Here is a 22,312-nt window from a genome sequence, read left to right on the forward strand (position 1 = left end):
CGCGCCCGGCCTATACACAAACTTTTGTATTAGAATAGAAAAGTTGAGAAGATAGTTCACAGAATGGAGTAAAGAGGATGAAATGGGTTTTTGGAAACCATTCACATTTTAAAGTTGTTTTAGGCCAGGCGCGGTGGTTCGTGCCTGTAATCCCAGCACTTTGGGAGGCCGAGGTGGGTGGATCACGAGGTCAGGAGATCGAGACCATCCTGGCTAACACAGTGAAACCCCGTCTCTACTAAAAATACAAACAAAAAATTAGCCAGGCGTGGTGGCGGGCACCTGTAGTCCCAGCTACTCAGGAGGCTGAGGCAGGAGAATGGCGTGAACCTGGGAAGTAGAGCTGGCAGTGAGCCAAGATCGGGCCACTGCACTCTAGCCTGGGTGACAGAGCGAGACTCCGTCTCAAAATAAATAAATAAATAAAATAAAATAAAATAAAGTTAACACCCCTCACCCCCAAAGAACAATGTGTGTTCTCCCCAGACATCCCTTTATTAAAATATGCAGAGAAAGTGTAGGATAAAAGAGCATATGCTAAACTCCTCAGAATGTGTGTCTGGAAGTGGACAGGGGAATGGGAGTGGGATGAACAGAGAAAAGAAGGAAAGACAGTAAGGGCCTTGCTGAGAGCAGCCACCATAATGTGCCCTGAGCTAAGGTACATGATTACCTTCTCCCTGTGCACCTGAGATCTAAGAGAATATATTAACAAATCAGGGATATGGAATTTCAAAAACACTACGGGAAAACAACAAATTTACCCAAACAGAACAGTCTAGTTAAGAAAGGCAGGAAGAGGCCGGGCGCGGTGGGTCATGCCTGTAATCCCAGCACTTTGGGAGGCCGAGGCGGGTGGATCACGAGGTCAGGAGATCGAGACCATCCTGGCTAACATGGTGAAACCCCATCTCTACTAAAAATACAAAAAAAATAGCCAGGCGTGGTGGCGGGCGCCTTTAGTCCCAGCTACTCCTGAGATTGAGGCAGGAGAATGGCATGAACCTGGGAGGCAGAGCTTGCAGTGAGCCGTGATCATGCCACTGCACTCCAGCCTGGGCAACAGAGCGAGACTCCGTCTCAAAAAAAAAAAAAAAAGAAAGAAAAGAAAAAAAAGGCAGGAAGAGATTTTATAAACAAAGCAAAAACACAGAAATCATACAATGAGGTGGTGGGAATGAGACTAACTATGCCCATCATCTCCAACATAACACTAATTACTGCTAATTATAATGGATCTAAGTCTCTCATATTGGATAGAAAAGGAAATGCGGACTCTAATGGTTCAATGGCAGAAAAGGGTTAAATATTCAAAGCAGTGCAAATTATTATTATTATTATTATTATTATTATTTGAGACAGAGTTTCACTCTTGTTGCCCAGGCTGGAGTGCAATGGTGTGATCTCAGCTCACCACAACCTCCGCCTCCCAGGTTCAAGCAATTCTCCTGCCTCAGCCTCTCTAGTAGCTGGGATTACAGGCATGTGCGACCATACCCAGCTAATTTTGTATTTTTAGTAGAAACGGGGTTTCTCCATGTTGGTCAGGCTGGTCTCGAACTCCTGACCTCAGGTGATCCGCCCGCCTCGGCCTCCCAAAGTGCTGGGATTACAGGCATGAGCCACTGCACCCAGCCTATTATTATTATTATTATTATCATTATTTTGAGACAGAGTCTCGCTCTGTCACCAGGCTGGGGTGCAGTGGCCAGATCTCGGCTCACTGCAACCTCTACCTCCCAGGTTCAAGGGATTCTTCTGCCTCAGCCTTCCAAGTAGCTGGGACTATAGGCACGCGCCACCATGCCCAGCTAATTTTTGTATTTTTAGTAGAGATGGGGTTTCGCCATATTGGCCAGGCTGGTCTCGAACTCCTGACCTTGTGATCCACCCACCTCGACCTCCCAAAGTGCTGAGATTACAGATGTGAACCACCACACCGGGTCAAAAGCAGTGCACATTATCTTTAGCAAGCTAACACAGAAACAGAAAACCAAACACCGTGTGTTCTTACTTATAACTGGGAGCTGAATGCGAGAACACATGGATAAATGGGGTTAGGGGGCAAGGACAACAGACACTGGAGCCTGTTGGAGGGTGGGGGTTGGGAGGAGGGAGAGCATCAGGAAGAGTAGCTAATGGATGCTGGGCTTAGTACCTGGGTGATGGGATGATCTGTGCATCAAACCACCATGACACAGGTTTACCTATGAGACAAACCTGCACATCCTGCACATGTACCCCTGAACTTAAAATAAAAGTTGGAAATAAAAAATGTAAAAAGGAAAGAAAATAAACAACAATAACAAAAAGAACGGTGCAAATCTATACCACGCTCATTATAAACAAAAGAATGAGAGTGAAAACATGAATATCCGACAAAAGTAAACAGCAAAAGAACGCTTTATGTTAACTAGAGGAGTAATATCCTACCTAGAATCAAATGGAACCGTTTTTCCCTGAACTGGCCTCCTTGGGTGGCCGACCAGGGCCAGGTGAAGAGAAGAATTCTGGGAGTGAAATGTCCATTTATTCCCTCTTGTTTTGGTCTCTGTAAGGCATAAGAAGTTAAAAGCAAGATCTGATCCCTGGCGTTTTCCAGGAACTCAAAAGAGGTGTAGGAGGAGAGAAGCTCAATTATCACCCTGGTCTCCTGGAGTATCCCAGGCACAGTCCCAAGAGTTCAGCTTTTCATACTCGAGTTCCTGGGTCCTGAAGGCCTTTTTGGGGAAAGTACTGATGTTCGTGTCAAGGTTGGGAAGAAAGGGTTTGGGAGGAACCAAGCAACAGGGAGGCAAAGAGAAGACATCAACAAGCGAGGCAAGAACTTTCCACAGGCTCACACTGGATACAGGACCAGAGACAAGAAGCTGGGTGAATTTCTGATATTTTCCTACAGAGGTTTGTTATGCAGTTGCTTCAGAGCCTACTCAGAATAAGGCTTTTTCAAGTCAGCTCTTTTAATGTGAAGCCATAACTTTGTGGTATTGCCTGATGGCAATTCTCCACTGCGAGCCATTGCTCTAGGTGTCTTTTTTGTTTGTCACATCTTGCAAAGAGAACACGGTCAAAATCTTGACTCCTGTTCCCAAGTCTGTGTCTTAACTCTTTCCAAGGCTGCACAGCTCGGGGTCAGGAGGCGTTGGCAGTTCAGTGGTAGAATTCTCGCCTCCCACCCGGGAGACCTGGATTCCATTTCCGGCAAACGCAGCGTCCTGTCTTTGTGCCCTGTGGTTTTTACATTTACTTACTGTGCCGCGCTAATAAAGAAAAAAAAAGAGGGGAAGGGGGGAACTACTGTATAGTCCTTGGGTTCTTTCCGTAGCGGAATTTATTTTTCTTTTACTTATTTATTTTTGTTTGTTCGTTTGAGACAGAGTCTCTGTCTGTCCCCCAGATTGGAGTGCAGTTGCACGATCCTGGCTCACTGCAACCTCCACCTTCCAGGCTCAAGAGATTCTCATGCCTCAGCCTCCCAAGTAGCTGCGATTACAGGCACGTGTCACCATTTCCTGCTAATTTTTGTATTTTCAGTAGAGACGGGGTTTCACCATGTTGGCTAGGCTGATCTTGAACTACTGACCTCACATGATCCACCAGCTTCGGCCTCCCAAAGTGCTGGGATTACAGGCGTGAGCCCGGGCCCCGGAGAGGAATTTATCTAAGCCGAGACTTTGCAGAGACTGTCTTTGAAGCAGCCAGTGGGTCTGGTTGGTCTCTGCGTTTCTACATATTTGGCCCTAAAACCGGCGCGACTTTTATCGTCTCTGCTGTCGGATCCCTGCAATACAAAGAGGTACCTGGTCACTGATTCTCTACTTGGACCTTGGATAGACCATTAGACCACATCTCGCGATGGAGTGCGGCTCAAAAAATGACATTCCCGGCCGGGCGCGGTGGCTCACGCCTGTAATCCCAGCACTTTGGGAGGCTGAGGCGGGCGGAGCACGAGGTCAGGAGATCGAGACCATCCTGGCTAACATGGTGAAACCCCGTCTCTACTAAAAATACAAAAAATTAGCCGGGGGTGGTGGCGGGCGCCTGTAATCCCAGCTACTCAGGAGGCCGAGGCGGGAGAATGGCGTGAACCCGGGAGGCGGAGCTTGCAGTGAGCCGAGATCGCGCCACTGCACTCCAGCCTGGGTGACAGAGCGAGACTCCCCGAAAGGAGAGAAGCTGTGGGGTGGGGCGGACACAAGCAGTGGTGGGGAACTGGGGCCCAGGGAAAGGGGAGGCATGTGAGGAGGAACCCGAGTGCAGATGAGGGGAGCTGCGGAGAGGGGCCTCGGACCTTCCTGTCGAGGAAGGCCCAGTCTTTGGTGGTCTCGGCAAAATGAAGAATGGGCCCCAAGTGGAGAGCAGCACGTCCCCAGAACTCATTTCTATCACCCCTGTTTGTTTTACACTCCACCAGGCAAATCTTCCGTCCACAGGGTTCTTTTTAATACTTCTCTTTAAGCAGTGTAGTGGGGAGGCCATGGCAATCATTAGCTCTGGAGGCCTGAGGAGGACACTCTGAAGAGGAAAGCCCCGCGATCATCTGGTTTCACCCCTGTTTTCATCTACTCTTTTCCTCAGCGAAGCCTATATGGGTTCCCGATGTCACATCGCAGCTACCGCATTGGAGGGTTAAGAGCCGCTGACAAATCTCTTTCGGGAAGGGGTAAGAAGCGCAGCTGGCCCAGAGCCATGGAGAGAGACGCAAGAGCAGAACCGAAAATACTTTTCTCCATCTTGTTTTCTCTCTGCTGTCGGTGAACATTAACCTTCCACACACACCGGGTCAATACTGCCTTGGTCTCTACAGGAGGTTTACCATTTTTTACAGTTCCTGTAAGCCAAGTTTTCTTCTCGCTTCTACAGTTCTTCCAGGATTGAGTTTCAGGAGCTGGTCAGCAGTCCAGGCTAGTTCAACATCCTGGTTCAAAATCGTTTGTCTGGTTTTGCTACTAGGGTGAAGCTTGCCTCCTAGACCAGAGTTAAGACGTGTTCCCTCGGCTTCTGTTTTCTAGAGAGAATTGATATAGTTTCTTCCTTAAGTGTTTGGTTGTGAAACCATCTAGACCTGGCGCTTTGTTCTGGAAGGTTATTAATTGTTGCTTCAATTTCGTTAATAGATAGAGACCTATTTAGTGTATCTATTTCTCCTTGTAGAGTTTTGGTCAACTTTATCTTTCAAGTACTTGATCCAATTCATCGAAGTTATCAAATTTGTGAGCAGAGAATTGTGCATAATAGTCCTCTACTATCCTTTTAATGTCCACAAGATCAGAAGTGAGGGTCATTGTTTTCTTTCTCATATTAGTAATTTGTATCTTTTCTCATTGTTTCTTGGTTCACCAGCTAAAGGTTTATCAATTTTATCGGTCCTTTCAAAGAACACAGTTCAGGTTTTTTTGACTTTTTTCTATTGATTTCTGGTTTTCAATTTCCTTGATTTCTGCTCTAGTGTTTATTGTTTCTTGTCTTCCACTCACTTTGGACTTAATTTGCTCTTGTTTTCTTTGAGTTTCCTAAAGTGTAAGTTTGGATTATTGATTTTAGATCTTTATTTGTAATATTTAATTTTTAAAATCCATGATTATTTTACTTTCTGTGCAGTAATTTTTTTAGTGTACTATAATTTTGTTCTTGTTAAAATCTCAGTTTTTTGTTGTGTACCAAGGGTACAAGTGTAGCATTGTTACATGGGTATATTGGGTCCAGGTAGTTCGCATAGTACCCAATAGCTAGTTTTTCAACCCACTCTCCCTCCCTCCCTTCCTACCTCATGGTAGTCCACAGTGTCTATAGTTCTCAAGTTTATGTCCGTGTGAGCTCAATATTTAGGTCCCATTCCTAAGTGAGAACATTCAGTATTTCATTTTCTGTTTCCGCATTAGTTTCTTCCAGATTATGGCCTCCTGTTCTATCCATGTTATTGCAAAAGACATGATTTCATTCTTTTTTATGGGTGTGCAGTATTCCATGTTGTGTATGTACCACATTTTCTTTATTTAATCCACCATTGATGGGCACCTAGTTTGATTCCATGTCTTTGCTATTGTGAATAGCCTGGTGGTGATCATAGGAGCGCATGTGTCTTTTTGTTTTAATGATTTACATTCCTTTGGGTATATACCCAGTAATGAGATTACTGGTTGAATAGCAGCTCTGTTGTAGGTTCTTTGAGAAATCTCCAAATTGCTTTCCACAGAGACTGAACTAATTTACATTCACTCCAAGTGTTTATATGCTTTCTCTCCACAGCCTTATCAGCATCTGTTGGTTTTTGACTTTTTAATAATGGCCATTCTGAGTGGTGTGAGATGGTATCTCATTGTAGCTTTGATTTGCATTTCTCTGATTATTAGTGATGATGAGCATTTATTCCTGTGTTTGCTGGCTGCTTGTATGTCTTCTTTTAAGAAGTGCCTGTTCATGTCACCTTGCCCACTTTGTAATGGGATTATTTTTTTTCTTGTTGATTTTTTAAAGTTCCTAATAGGTTTTGGACATTAGACCTTTGTCAGATTCACAGTTTGTGAACATTTTCTCCCATTCTGTAGGTGGTCTGTTGACCCTGTTGATGGTTTCTTTTACTGTGCAGAAGCTCTCTCATTGAATTAGGTCCTACTTGCGAATTTTTGTTTTTGCTACAATTGCTTTTGTGGACTTGGCCATAAATTCTTTGCCACGGCTGATGTTGAGAATGATATTTCCTAGGTTTTCTTCTACACCTTTTCTGCTTTGAGGTCCCAGTATATATTGTGTCATTGCAAATGACAACCAACCACAGACTAATCATTACAAGCCAAGAAAGGGAACTTATTGGTGACCAGGAAAAATGTCCAACAAATGAAAATTAGTAAAAGACATTCCTGGGTGTCTTTTTCTGTAAAGTGTGGGGCATTGTTGTCTGTAGAGTTCAGCAAACTTTTTCTGTAAAGGGCCAGGGAGATAGGAAGTATTCTAGGCTTGTGAGCCAAGAGGCAAAATTAAGGATATTATGTAGGTGCACATATAACCAGGAAGAAAGCAAATTTCTATACCATTTTCATTGATGAGATTCTAAACTAACAATAGTAACTGAGTAGAACTTCTCAGGTGGTAAATGTTCTTTGCATTGAGAGCCTAGGCTCAACTTTCCTAGGCTCCCTGGTACAGCCCTCCCTTTCCACCCCTCAGGCTGTTTCCTTCCCTGTTTTCCTCAGAAGAAGAGTTCCAAACAAAAGATCTACTACCCTGAGAAGCGGTGAAGTGCTCCTGGGGCCCACCAAGGCCACACAAGTCAAGGAGTGGATGGCCTTGCCCCAGCTATGGCTCAGATCACCTTTGCAGGATGACATCTTGTTGGGAGATGGTCATCAGAGACAGGGCCATGGAAGACGCTGTCAGGAGGAGGTGAGAGGACTGGTGCCCAGGGGGAGAAGTGGCCAAGCACCTCTGCATTCAGCCTCACAAAAATCTCAAGGGGATGTAGAAATGGGGACAGGGTGAATGGAAAACTCAAGCAAGGTATTGGGGCCCTGAGCTGATCTCTGTTTTTCTTCCTACAACCTGCAGCACATGCTATTTTCTCACCTCTGTGGATGGAAACACCATCCTTCCGTATGCTCAGTCTAAAAATCTTTGAGTTTTCTTTGACTGCTGATCTTTCCTTCACATCCTATACCTGTTTAGTCAAGAATTCACATTATGCTGGGCAATCAGGTGTTGTCCTTAATCGACACCATCCTTTTCACCCCCCCCCCCCCCAGTTAATAAAACTTCTAAGTCATTCTCCTGATAAAGACAATAGGATTTCCATGAAATTGCACAATTTTAATCCTTCCTGGATGCATGACTCACATAAGAGCACTGCTTTTGTTTACTACCATTTTCCCCTATTTTTATTTCATACCTGTTTGACCCGCATTCTTTCCCATAAGCCAGGCACTTCGGCTCAGGTGTGCTTTCCTAATTGTAGAATGAGCAATAATAGCAGCCTTGCTAACAACTTCTTCCTGGCCCTACCACCAGGCAAATGTCATAGGATTTAATAGGTAAAGAATCATAGGATTGCCAGGCACAGTGGCTCACACCTGTAATCCCAGCACTTTGGGAGGCCGAGGCAGGAGTATTGTTTGAACCCGGGAGGCAGAGGTTGCGGTGAGCCTAGATCATGCCACTGCACTCCAGCCTGGGCAACAAGAACTAAACTCTGTCTCAAAAAAAAAAAAAAAAAAAAAAGAATCTTAGGCTCGTCCCTATTGCTTGGTGTTATAAAATGAATTGTTTTCCCCTGAATTTATATGTTGAAAGCTTAACCCCCAACTTGACTGTATTTAGATATAGAGTCTTTAAGGAGGTAATTAAGGTTAATTAGACCATACAAGTGGGGCCCTAATCTGGTCAGAATGGTTGGTGTCCATATAAGAAGAGGAAGGGCATCAAAGAATCTCTCTCTTTCTCCACACAGGCACAGAGGAAAGGCTATGGGAGCACAAAGCAAGAAAGTGGCCTTCTGCAAGCCAGGAAGAGAGGCCTCCCCAGAAACCAACTCTACCAGCACATCGATCTTGGACTTTTGGCCTCTAGAACATTGAGAAAATAAAAGTCTGCTGTTAAACCACCCAACCTTTGGTATCTTTCTATGGCAGCCTGAGCTGACTAACACCCTTGGTAGGTGGGCAGCATTCACCTTATTGGGCTACATGATGAGAAGTTAAAGTAACTTTAGCAATAGGCACCATTTGATTTCATTGTATAGATATTGTGTCTTTTGCACTGATTTTGCCTTTTTTAGTTGTGTGTATATTGATGCCTGGGCCTAGCATTACAAGACTAGTCGAAACGGGAAGAAAGAAAAGAAGGTGGGAAGGATACCAAGTTCCATAATTGCATCCTCTACCCACATCCAGTTCTTAGAATCTTTTCCAATGGAGACTGCACCTTGTGTACACTCAAATTCAATCTGAGCGCACAATCATTTAGACAACCAAGGCAACTTTTCCAATTTTCAGCATCACACGCTTGGGAAAACAAGTATTTCAATCACTAATTTAAATATTCATTGAGGTAATTATTCTGAGGCTGATGAAAAATATGGTGTATCCATGTACTGTTGCCTTCTCCTGGGTCAAGAATGTTGTCTTTACTCTGCTGGCTCACATTTGACCAGAAATTGGAGTCCCAGCAAATCTTACTAGCCACTCAGGAAGCCTATTTTAAGATAGTCCCAATCTCAAACTTGTTCTAAGACTTGTATGCTGACTGAGGAGAAAGAGCCTCATGACAAAAATTCAACTAGAGCTGTGGGTGACAGTTGTGTGTCTCACTACTGGTCTGGGCCCAGGTTTCCCGTGAGCACCTAATGAATAGACTCATTTGCAGGGATCGTCAAGATGCTCACTATGTCTACCTCATAGCCTCAAAAGAAGTGATCAGCTAACAGAATTTGTGTAGTATCCTGAAGGGAAATTAATCCAGATATAGAGGAAAAGATAAGGATTTTTTAAAACAGACATGTGATTCAACAGTTGTTTAAGATGCAGAAAGCTGTAAGAGACAGTTGTTCCCACTCTAATGACAAGAAAAAGCTGTATGGTCTGCAAAATCATACGTGCTTTGATCCCACCAGAGAGCTGAAGTTGCAAGGCCCCTGAGTCAGCTGAAGTCCAAAGCGTGAGAAAACCCCCTATAGAAGGACAAACACATGAAGCAGTTCATCTTTGACAGATAATGGAAGGAAAAGATGGCAGCCATAAATGTTCATTGGAGAAAATCACTGAAGATTTCATCATTTCTTAAAGGCCAAGTGTGAACTATTGTGACAGATTAGAAACTCTGAGAGTCCCAGATACATAGCATGGTTTTGCCCATTTGCTGGGTCTTTCCTCCCACGTCCTTAGTGCTGACAAGACACATGTAGCAGGGAAAGAGGATTTCTCAAGCTTGCCACAGTGGCGTAGGCATAAAAGTCATGATCACATGATCGACCACCACCAGAGTACAGGCACAAAACCTGGTTGCTTCTCACATAAAACAAAAGGCATCTACCACTGATGTTGGAGCTAGGAACTCGGCCAACCCTTGGCCCCAGGGATAGGGCAACTGCTGAGGTAGGGTTAGACAGAAAAACTGTCTATATTGGACAAGGGGAGGAGACTTGCTCTTGCCCAAGACTTCCCATCATTGAAAGGTAGTGTTCCGCTACCCCAAGGGGATGTCACAGGAACACTAGGACCCAGGTATCCATGGCCTGGGGTTTGATACACATTCAATGCAATCAGTAATGTGAGTTGGTTTCAACCAACCCTTTCCTCTAATGAGGAAAAACTATGATGTGGGTACAAAGTTTCCACGTTCAGAAAGATTGGCCTTGTCCTTACAGATATTATATTGATTGGATTTCTCTCAACCTCCTTAAGTTGTGTTTACCATTACTAAAATTAAGTGACATTCACTTGGATGAAGTGATAATACAAACAGGTTGTGAGAATTTCTAGTGATTTTTGATCCCAAGCCTTGTATCACTGTTGGGTCTTCATGTGTGTACTTGAAAATAAAACATGTACAATTGTTGCACTGGTTTGAAGATTTTAATGGTGGAAGTGACCTAATCAGTAATCAGTACTGTATCTAGAAACGAATCTTGGAAATATGTGATTATGCTCTTTTAAAATAGCTGAAAAGAAGGCTGGGTGTGGTGGCTCATTCCTATAATTCCACACTTTGAGAGGCCAAGGTGGGCAGATCACTGAAGGCCAGGAGTTCAACATGGTGAGACCCTGTCTTTACTAAAAACACAAAAATCAGCTGGGCATGGTGGTGCCCACCTGTAATTCCAGCTACTCGGGAGGCTGAGCAAGAGAATCCATTGAACCTTGGACTCGAAGGTGGAGGCTGCAGTGAGCTGAGATCCTGCCACTGTACCCCAACCTGGGTGACAGAGGGAGATTCTGTCTCAAAATAAATAAATAAAATAGCTGAAAAGAAATGACAGTGTGTTTACTCTCACTTTGTTCTTGTTTTGTTGTATAGTATTTAAATAAAAGGAGATTATTTATCCTCATACTGAATTTCCAAAACTGATATTTGCATTTAGCATTTTGTTAAATGATGGAGAGAAAATTTAATTGTCTTACTTTGAAAAGTTTGGCATAGGTTCTGTCACATTTTTGATGCTTTCGATCACAGTTCTGTCATTAGAATGCTGGCAACTAGTTACATGCAAAGAATATCCTAACCACTTTAATACAATGGTTTGAAGTGCTGCAGGCAGTAACTACTGGACAGCAGATCACAGTGACATGAGAGAGAAATAGAACTTTCTGCAGTACAAATGTCCTGTGAACTAATCCTTGTGCTATTAGCTTACAGGGCTTAGACTCCTGGGTCTGAAAAAGGCACATACTTCTGCTAAATCTTGAATACTGATGCCAATGAATGCCTCATCTTCAGACCCTGGGGAAGATGACAATCAAAATGAACTGCTTCCATGAGACACGGAACCAGAAATTGAAACCATTCCATCCCTCTAGGCCCAACAATCCCACATGCACCCTTTTCCACCTCATGCCCCCTCTTCCTCTGGACAGAAGAGGTGGGCACATGAGAATTTTAAGGCTGGAGTCTGAGAGATAAGTTTAGTTCAGAGACTTTCTTTTCTTTCCCTCTTTTCTTCTCTTTTCTTTTCTTTTCTTTTCCTTCCTTCCTTCCTCTCTTTCTTTCTCTCTCTCTCTTTTTTTTTTTTGGTAGACACAATGTTTCACCATATTGCCCAGGCTAGACTCAAACTCCTAAGTTCAAGTGATCCACCCACCCTGGCCTCTCAAATTCAGAGATTTTTCTATAAATTAGACTTTACACTCAGAAACACACTGATGCAAGGCCAGCAACTGGGCCCGTGTATCAGAATAACAGGGTTTTCTTGAGCATTCATCTGCTTTTTCATAGAAAAGTATAAAAGGTCATGAAAGGTTTTTGAAACTCTTACCTTATGGTTGAACTGATTATAATTAAATTTGTGTATAAGGTTTCATTTAAATTAGCTTTAACATTTTAATACATCACACAAAGGCAAAATTTGGTTTTCTCTTGATCAAAATGTTTGTGTAATATTAATACAAATTATTATTTATTTTGAAAAAATTTTTAATAATTTATTTTAAATTTTATTTTAAAAAATAAAAATTATTAATATTAATAAAATAAAATATTTTTGTTTACCTTTTGCCTAAATGATTGACTATTTTAAGGTGACCTGTGATTCTATTTTGTGATATCAAGTCTCTCAAGACTTTGGCTAACTTTCTAAGAGTGAAATTTTCATATTGAGCCTTTTGGGCCTCAAATTAACTTTTTGGATATTAGGTTCTTGAAGTCCAAGAGAGATATATTAGGCTTCTTAGGCTTATTTGTTATGTAGAATTCTGCAAGAAGCATTGTCAAATCTGAGGTGGTGTTTCACTTCCTTTGGGTTCTATTGACACAGATGTGTTGTTAATGTGTGTTCCAGGATAGTATGAGATTCCTAGAGTTCTGCTATGCTGTCAGTAATAATTATGATTATTATGTTAAATTGTGTGTGCCACAGAAGCAACAGAATTCCCTTGTCAACTGTGTCTATAACCATGGCTGTCTTAAGGCTTTTGTTATCCACAATTGTTGTTTTGCTTTGATTCTTCTCAAAAAGTGACTTATAATCAGTTACAGTCCAGGCCTTGCTTCTTTGGGGAAGTCCACGAAAAGGACTCTTGGATGCAGGTTTCTGATAACTTTGGAGATTGTGCCATTGAAGTAAAGAGAAAATTTCACCCAGGGCACTAATAGAAAGGCTGATACGTTCATAAAGATTGCTAGCCCACTATGAAGCAGAGCAGGAGCTGATTGTATGGACTGAACTAATGGAGGACTGAAATAAGTTTTTATGGTCTTTGTTCGTTTGTTTAAAACATTGTTTATTCTTCAAAGCCTGGAGAACTTTTGTCATTTTGAGCTATTTATAGCCTGCAACAATTGAGTAGAATAGTCTTCTAAACAGAATTTGAGGCATATTTTTCTCTCTCTGCCGAATTTCTACAGAATTTGTAAAGTGAATATTCTTAACTCATGATGATGTGTTTGTTTGCATAAGTTCAATAAGATTCTGTTTTCTTTTATAACAGGACACAGGTGGAGGAACTGGTAATCTTCTCAGGGCTTTGCCTGAAATGGTGTTGTGAAATGTTCCAGCAAAGCCCATTTAGGAGAGCCTATATGGACAAGGATTCTTGCTGCACTTTGTGTGGGTAATCAGGCCAAGTATGTGGGACTGAAGCTTCTTTTGCAGGTAGGTTGGTCCTGCTGTGTTTTGTCTTTAGTGGAAATGGGGAACTGGAGAGAGGAAGATTGTGTTTCAGGAGAAACTACAGTATTAGATGAATGTTTGATTCCTGGGTGGCCATGCGGTCACCCATGGTGTGGAGCTGCTCAGGATGCCCCTTCTCCTCATGACAAAGCCAGAAAGATGCATGACCAGATTCCCCATGATTGAGGAACTGACAAATAGAAAGTGGGGACTGAAATCGACCCAATAGTCCCACATACAGTGTTTTTGGATAGACTTAAAAATGGACCCTTCTGGTCTTAAAGCTTGAAACTTACATTTGTTTTATCTGAGTTCCTTCCTCAGGAAAGGACCCTCAGCCTCTCAAAAAGCATCATAGACCTGAAACTCAGCAGATCACAGCATCCAGACAATGACTTGCCAGTCCCTTCACTCATCATGAGTGCTTCCTCACCCTTCCCTAGTTCCTCTTTTCCCACACACAGTTACGTTTCTTCCCTGCTGTATAAACCCCTCATTTTAGTTGATCAGGGAGATTGATTTGAGACTGATCTCCCATCTCCTCAGCTGCAGCACCCAATTAAAGCCTTCTTCCTCGGCAATACTCAATGTCTCAATGATTGGCTTTCTGTGAGTTGAGCAGCAGGGCCTAGACGGAACTCCTGGGCTTTCAGTAACGATACATGTACACTTTTAAACACTGCAATTAATGGGTCATGAGATATTGAGAAATTGGAATGGCATCAACTTGGCCAATTCTGAGAAAACACACTGTGCTTAAATGTCAGGGCCCTGCCTCCTGACCTCGACAGTATATGGTTGATTTTGAGTCATAGCAGGTGAGTATGGCCTGGTTTCAGTGTTTTATAGAAATATAAAATATGGCTGATTGCATTTATTTTAAATCCAAGAAATCTCCATTTCTGGTGAGAAAATTTTTTTAAAACCAACCAAACAAACAAACATAGAAGAATATGAATAAAAAAATAAGGGATTCCCTGCTTCCCAATCTCACTTGATTGCTGTCTTCTGTTATATACTACAGGGAGGAAGGGGGCAAGGTGCCCAGGAAGTCCCACGTCCTGTTTTGATAATCATCTGGCCTCCTTGGGCAAACAGAAAACAGGGAAAGCATAAAGAAAATAACAGAAATTTTGCAGAAATTTCATCTCCGGTCTGGGCGCAGTGGCTCACGCCTGTAATCCCAGCACTTTGGGAGCCCAAGGTGGGCAAATCACTGAAAGTCAAGAGTTCAAGACCAGCCTGGCCAACCTGGCAAAACCTCATCTCCACTAAATATACAAAATTTAACCAGGCATGGTGGCCCACGCTTGTAATCCCAGCTACTGCGGATTACAATCACTTGAACCCAGCAGACAGAGGTTGCAGTGAGGGGAGATCGCCCACTGCCACTGCACTGCACTCCAGCCTGAGCAACAGAACGAGACTCTGCCTCAATGAAAAGAAAGAGAGAGAAAGAAAGAAAGAAAGAAAGAAAGAAAGAAAGAAAGAAAGAAAGAAAAGAAAGAAAGAAAGTGAGGGAGGAAGGGAGGGAGGAAGGGAGGGAGAGAGAGGAAGGAAGGAAGGAAGGAAAGAAGGAAGGAGGGAAAAGGGAAGGAGGGAGGGAGGGAGGAAGAAAAAGAAAGAAAGAAAGAGAAAGGGAAAGAAAGAAAAGAAAGAAAGAGAAAGAAAGAAAAAAGAAGGAAAGAAAGACAAGAAAGAAAAAGAAAGAAAGAAGAGAGACAAAGAAAGAGAGAGAGAAAGAAAGAGAGAAAGAAAGGAAGAAAGAAATTTCACTGTGGCACAGGAAACTCTATGACCGAGGCTTCAGGGGCTCTTCTCTGGCCCTAAACTCACAGTGGATTTTGCCTCATTTTCCGAGGTGCAAATGAAATGATAGAAGTCGATCAAAGGAGAGGGCAGAGAGAAAGCAAGAAGGATGGCTCCTTCCTGCAGGTCCACCTTCCTCGAGTGTTGCTTGTGGGATAATAGAAATGCCTTGATATGGTTGAGTGGGAACTATTGCTACTTATTGGGAATTCAGACGCTTCTAGCAAACTCGCACGGTGAGGTTCCATGGTGTAATGGTGAGCACTCTGGACTCTGAATCCAGCGATCCGAGTTCGAGTCTCGGTGGAACCTTTCTGTTTAATTAGGACGGCAATGTTGTGTTTTACTCCCTAAATGGAATGGGGATTCCCCTGACGTTCAGAAACTCTGCGCTGTGGGCCTCCGTGTCCCTTCTGCTCCCGCTGTCTGAGCCTCGCGATGTGCCCCGCGCTCCTCGTCCCCTCTTCGTCTCCCTCTTCGGTGTTCGGGGTCCCAGAAACCGGGTTCTCGCAGTGGCCCGGACCACAGGGAAATTGCCGAGTCATCCAGTCGGGATCAGCGAGCCTGCAGGGTCCCCTTCCTGGGCGAGCCTCCTGGCACCCAGCAATCGGAGGCCCGGACACCCCCGCCAGGGACCCAGCGACCCAGGAAGTCCCCACCCCCTCTCAGGGCGACCCTGGGCCTCGGGGTGACAGGTCTCCTCCACTAAAAAGGCTGCTGCCCCTCTATCCTAGACCCCGAGATTCCTTTCACTCGGGAATCTCCTAATGGCACCCATTGTCTTTTTGGTAAGTAAACGGTGGCGTGAGAAATTCTGATGGGGTTAGCTCAGTCATTGGAGAGTGTGTCTCAGTTTAGGATCGATGGTTCCAGACCTAACTTGGCAGTAGCACTGCTTTATTCAGATGGCCCATCCGATTCCGAATGTTAATTTGCTCTGTTCTTCATATTCAGATTTTTATGCCGAATTTCTAGCTCCTGCGTCTCTACTGCGGGCCCTAAAAGTCGCTGTTTCACTAAGCTTTGGAACCTGACTCCGGGAAATCTCATTCTTTCGTCCCAACATCTCAGCCAGAAAGAGAGATCCGTGCGGCGGCGTCTTCAAGCGCGCGGGCTGGGAGCGCGGGTTCTGATCCTGGGTCGCCCCGGCCGAGCTCCCTCAGGGCCACGGGGAAGAGGAACCTGAGCAGCTCTGAGGGGCGAGTCTCTGAAGATGGGGCTCCCCCTTCTCCCGTCAGGACCCTGCCCCAAGGAGAAGACGCCTTAGTTAAAAATGTTTTCTCCTGCTCTTCAGAGCACTTGGGATGAGGTTCCTGATGGGTCTTGGGAGCGAACTAAGATGTCACTCCAGGCGCTCAGGACCATCGCTCTCATTTTCATATTTTGGGGCTGAGAGCGGTTACGAAGGACTGAAAAATACCGCAGTCGTTGAGGGGCTCAGTTTGGAGGACGAGCCGGGGTTGAGGGGGTGAGAGGACGCCTTCTTGGCTCCTTGGAGTGGACTGGCAGGTAAGGAAACACAAACTCCGTTTCCCCTTGCAAGCAGAACTGCAGGACCTGGGATGGAAAATTGGACAGTCAAAGAGTAACAATATTTATGTAGAGGTGGGTTGCGTGCATTAAAAATTGTTATCCCTACAGATAAGTGTAGGAAGGGACCAGGGCACTGCTGTTCACTACCAGCTTTGCAGCATATGTAACTTTGATAACAGTGTATAGTGCATAAAAATTCATTCCTGTTTACAAATATTTGATCACAACCAGTTACAGGTTTCTTTGTTCCTTCTCCACTTCCACTGCTTCACTTGACTAGCCCTATAGGAAAAAAAAATCATTCTTAAATATGATATTGTTTCAGTTGATCGTCAGCCCACCCGTTCCCCACTCCCTGAAAGTAGCTGGGACAACAGGTGTGCACCATGTGCTGGGCTCATTTTTGTATTTTTAGTAGAGATGGGGTTTCGCCATATTGGCCAGGCAGCTCTCGAACTCCAGAACTCAAGTGATCCACCTGCCTGGGCCTCCCTACACCTCCCTGCTGGGATTACAGGCATGAGCCACCCCACTTGGCCATCATTTGTATTTTGAATTTAAATATTTTGTAGTCATCACTCTTCAAAGATTCTGGGTTTTGCTGCATGTGCATGATGGGATTCAGGACATGCTACTCCAAAGTATAACATCTTGGGGTATTGAATATTTTATGCTAAAGGAATATGAGTAAACCACAGAAGCAGGAAGGTCACTGTCACCCTCCCCCTGCCCTTCTTCCCTGAAATCATGTATAAGACTTTTATGTGAGAGGTGCCCTCTCTGTACCCAGAGGAAAGGTGCATCCTTGATTCTGAAGACACAGGGACACAGAGAAGAGCCTGAACACAGAGGCCTGGCTACCTTTCCCCCACTTTGTTACTGTTAGATCATACTTTTATTGACTTATCATACTTCTCCATGACTATTCATTCTTGAATAAACCTACTGTTAAAAAAACAAAAACAAAAACTGAGGTTTAGCTGTTTCCATGGGCCTTCATTTCCTTTGGAAGGCGTTCCTGTCATGTAAAATTTACATTAAATAAATCTGTATGCTCTTCCCTTGTTAGTCTGTCTTTTGCTGTGAGGGTCTCAGCAGCGAACCTAGGCTGGGTGAGAAAAAGTCATATTTCCTCCCCTACATGTAGAAATGTCTTCCACTGTAAAACTATATGATTTTTTTTTTTTTGACAGGGTCTCACTCTGTTGTCCAGGCTGGAGTGCAATGGCACGATATCAGCTCACTGCAACCTCCGCCTCCCGGGTTCAAGCCATTTTCCTGCCTCAGCCTCCCAAGTAGCTGGGATTACAGGTGCCTGCCACCACGTCCGGCTACTTTTTGTATTTTTAGTAGAGATGGGGTTTCACCTTGTTGGCCAGGCTGGTCTCCAACTCCTGACCTCAGGTGATCCGCCCGCCTCAGCCTCCCAAAGTGCTGGGATTACAGGCGTGAGCCACTGCACTTGGGCAAAACTATAAGAATTTTACTGGGGCAGATTTGAAGCAAGAAATTGAATCATTATTCCCCTTTGGATGAGCTGAACACATGAGCTAATAAACTCCCAGTTCCTCCCAGATAGAAATACTTCTCTAGTTCATTCCCCGAAGCTCCTTGAGGGTCAAACCTGCTGGAGATTGAGGGGCCTTCCTGGGATCTCCCAGCCCAGGAGGTTACTGCTGGTGAGAAGATTGCTGCAGTCTCCCTGGGAGGGTGCACGGCCACTGGAAAGTATCACTGCTGTAACTTCAATACAATTGGTTTTCATCACATCTGCTCTTTGTGCAGTGTTGCAGGCAAAATACAAGAGCTAACATGCACATGAGTAACACATGCACATCATCAGCTGTGTCTGCAACACAAAGTGCCACATTTCAGGCACAGTTGATTATGTGCATGTGTTTACTCATTTAGTCCTTACCTCAGGCCGAGGTCACACTATCACCTTCATCTTCCATGTGAGATGCACAAAGATGTTAAGTGACCTGTCCAGGGTCACTCAGCCAGCAAAGGAGGATTTGAAAGCAGGAATTTGAAGTGAAGGCAGCCTGTCTCCAGAAGACATTCTCAGAACCACTGCATTTATACTGCTCCTAACAAAACCACCCTTGCAAAAATTATGGCAGTGAGAAAAACCTGACATAGGAAAACTATGACTGTGAAAGAAATCTGACCTAACTGACTGCATCTTACTTCTAACCTCTGAGCTGCCTTTGTCCATTCCTGGGCATAGGCCAGGCTAACTATGAGAGAAGTTTAGTTCCAAGTCTAAGTCTGAAACAAAGATGTCTTCCTGAGACAAACTCCTTCCTATCTTGGGGATCAGATCTCCTTAGCAAAGCTAACAAATTAGGTGCGAGATTGGAAATTATGGCTCAGGAGCCATGCAGCCAGAAGCCACATGATTCCTAAGCTCCCCAACTGTGCCAGTATATAAGATTATTGGTGTCAAACCTAAGATTGGTGTTCAAGGTATTTTTCAGACCCTGCCTTATGATGGACTAGCTGGCACACCCAGACCGGTAAACTGGCTCATCTGGTCCTGTGGCCCTCACCCAGGGACTGACTCAGTGCAGTAAACAAGCTCTGACACTGTGATTTCATCCCCAACCCAACCAATCAGCTTTGCACATTCCCTAGCCCCTTGCCTGCCAAACTATCCAAAAAAAAAAGAAAAAGAAAAAAGAAAAAAAAACCCTAGTCTTTGAATTTTGGGGGAGGCAGATTTGAGTAATAATAAACCCCTGTCCTGGTCCCTCAGCTGCCTCTGCATTTATTAAATTCTTTCTCTATTGTAGAAAGCCTGCTGTTCTCAGCTCCATTGGCTTACCTGGGCAATGGGCAAGATAAACCTACCAGGCAGTTACATTAGTAAAAGAGAAACACAAATGGTAAGCATGCTTGAAAAGAAATATAAGTCTGTGTATTTCTTTGGAAGAAACACAAAAGGAGGAGGAATGATAAGACAGGCAATACACTGTCCTAAATATTTTCATGATTCTCCTGCCTCCTTCGTATCCTTCTTATCCCAAGAACTTCTCCCCAGAAACCTTCAACTTAAACATGGTCCTGCCAGAACTGGGTTTGTCCTTCCCTTTACATTTTCCTCTCACCTACCCTACACCCCTTCCATATCTAATCTGTTCTTTAACTTCCAGGTCATTGAGAATTTTCCATTTAAAAATATAAAAAATTCATAAAGCGGAAGATAACCAGTCATCCATATTCACACCTCCTGGAATTAACTACCGTTAACATACCTACATATTTTTCTTCCAAATCATTGTTAAACTATACATGCTAAGCATAGACCATACTAACAGTAGAGAAGATGTAAACATATGTAAAATTTTTGAAAACCTTACGTTCAAAAATAACTTCTCATAACATTTGGGCAACCCTGGAGTCACAGTCTTGTGGTACATCTACAGGGAGAAGAATGTATATTTTAGCTAGACTGTCCCTAAAAGAAAAAGGAAGAAAAAATAATAAAGAAGGATATTTATACCTGAAAAAATAATAAAATAATAAAGACGCATATATGTATGCTTTTATAAAATTTAGCTTAGACTCTATTTTTATTTTACAAACATTCCATTTAATAGTGCATGAACTTAACTGCAGACAAAAAGACAGAAACAGAAACGAAGGAATTCCTCAACTCCCGATTACAGTTAGAGAGATATTTTTCTAAAGGAATCTTCTAAGGATAAACATACACTAAATTAAGTAGAAGACATTAAGATTTGGAGTGGCTTTCTTATTCCTTTTTACAATCAGGTTGATTAAGGTGTGAGTTGACTTTGGTACAGTGCATCCATTTCAAGTTTGACGACGTGTCTATTACTCTAAAAGGTCCTCTTGTGCCCTTTGCAGTCAGTTCCGCCCTCCCCCTGAGGCCAGCAGTCAATGATGTAGTTTCTGTCACTATACAGGTTAGTTTTAACTGTTGTAGAAGTTCACCTTGATGGCGCCACACAGGGTGCACTCTTTTCATCACTCGGCATAATGTTTTTGAGATGATCCACGCTATTTCATGTTTCCGTAATGTGTCCTATTTTATTGCTGGGTAGTTCGGGTAGTTGGGGTAGATCGCAGCACATTCTGGCGACAGGTGAGACTGCGGTTCTGACCTGCAGGCCTCGGTGAACATGAGCAAGGGCACCTGGGCGCCGGGAGAGCCCTCCCTTCCCCTACAGAAAGCAAGCGTGTTATGTTAACAACCGAACGGGGGGACCCTGCTTTCATCCCAAAGAACAGCACCCGACTGCGTAGTTTCTCCCTGGGTCCAGGAGGTGAGAACACATTCCCCGCTAGCACAGAAATCCTACAAACTCCTGCGGAGGCTGCGGTTAGAAGCAGAGGCTGTGTGAAGGGTGACTCTGGGGGCTATGAAAAAACACGAAGGTTTTCACAGAGCGTGAGAACCCAAGAGACTGGAAACCATGAAGCGATCTGCAAAAAGCAGCCCCAAGTAGAAAGGGAAGAGAAGAGCCCTGCGGCCAGTTAGCTAGTGTTAAAGGAGCTCACGGCGGCGGAGAGCATAACACGTTACTTTCTGTTTCCCATCATTGCGACTATAAGGAGAACACTTAACATGCCACCCAAGCCGCAAAACGGCAGTTTTAAGAGTAACCCTTACAAGGGAGTCTATTTTTTCATTACAAAAATTCAGGGGAAAGCGCGGACGCAGTCCCCCACTACCACAAATTATGCAGTCGAGTTTCCCACATTTGGGGAAATCGCAGGGGTCAGCACATCCGGAGTGCAATGGATAAGCCTCGCCCTGGCAAAACCACCTTCGTGATCATGGTATCTCCCCTGCCAGGTAAGTATGAGTTCACACACTTCTGCCCTGTCACAGCTCCATATACCTCACCCTTTACACACATGGTCACTTGCCCCGCGTATCCCCGAGCCCTCCTAGCCCTGACACACAGCTGGGACCCTCAGGTCCGACCAGCGGTCCTGAGCCCGCTCCCACGGCACGGGAGCTCCTTCGTGGTGAAACAGCCAGTGGCGAAGCAGCAGCCCCTGCGCTGCCTCATCTACATAGAAGTCGCCCTATCCGTGATGTCACCGACAGCGCCTTCCTCGTCCCCGTCTGCTTTTCCGCCCCACCCTCCGCCACTCAGCCGACCAACATGGTGCCAGAGCCTGCGGGGGCAGTGATGTCTGCCTCTGCCTTCTTTCCCTCTCTTCCCCGCCCATGGTCTTCCCCAAAGAAGCGGGTGTTTCTGTTGTAGTTTTTTGTTTGTTTTTTGTTTTGCGCCGAGTCTCGCTCTGTCGCCCAGGCTGGAGTGCGGTCGCATGATCTCGGCTCCCTGCAACCTCCGCCTCTCGGGTTGAAGCGATTCTCCTGCCTCAGGCTTCCGCATAGCTGGGATTACAGGCACATGCCACCAAGCCCGGCTAATTTTTGTGTTTTTAGTAGAGACGGGGTTTCACCATGTTGGCCAGGCTGATCTCGAACTCCTGACCTCAGGTAATCCGCCGACCTCGGCCTCCCAAAGTGCTGAGATTACAGGCGTGAGCCATCACGACTGCCCAGAAGCCGGTTCTTAGCCTGTGTTGCCGAGGACCTCTTTGGCAGAAGTCTGGAGCCTGCCCACCCTTCTTCAAATAATGGCTTGTAATGCGCAGACTAAAACATGGAGGATT

The 22,312-nt window shown here is 44.4% G+C and overlaps 1 long non-coding RNA gene and 2 other non-coding genes across 3 annotated transcripts; 2 read left to right on the forward strand and 1 right to left on the reverse strand.

Annotated features, from left to right (window-relative positions):
- The first annotated feature begins 3,879 nt into the window (after positions 1-3,879).
- On the forward strand, positions 3,880-13,535 carry LOC107971169 (uncharacterized). The gene is made up of 4 exons (XR_001714127.4): positions 3,880-4,663; positions 7,194-7,383; positions 8,441-8,643; positions 13,131-13,535. It is a non-coding gene; the product is annotated as an uncharacterized LOC107971169 (long non-coding RNA).
- A 1,826-nt stretch (positions 13,536-15,361) lies between these two features.
- On the forward strand, positions 15,362-15,433 carry TRNAQ-CUG (transfer RNA glutamine (anticodon CUG)). The gene has a single exon. It is a non-coding gene; the product is annotated as a tRNA-Gln (tRNA).
- A 5,890-nt stretch (positions 15,434-21,323) lies between these two features.
- Positions 21,324-21,487, reverse strand: LOC129138451 (U1 spliceosomal RNA). The gene has a single exon (XR_008541702.1). It is a non-coding gene; the product is annotated as a U1 spliceosomal RNA (small nuclear RNA).
- Positions 21,488-22,312: the final 825 nt, after the last annotated feature.

The sequence above is a fragment of the Pan troglodytes genome, chromosome 1 (genome assembly GCF_028858775.2).
Source record: "Pan troglodytes isolate AG18354 chromosome 1, NHGRI_mPanTro3-v2.0_pri, whole genome shotgun sequence".
Classification (NCBI taxonomy): Eukaryota; Metazoa; Chordata; class Mammalia; order Primates; family Hominidae; genus Pan; species Pan troglodytes.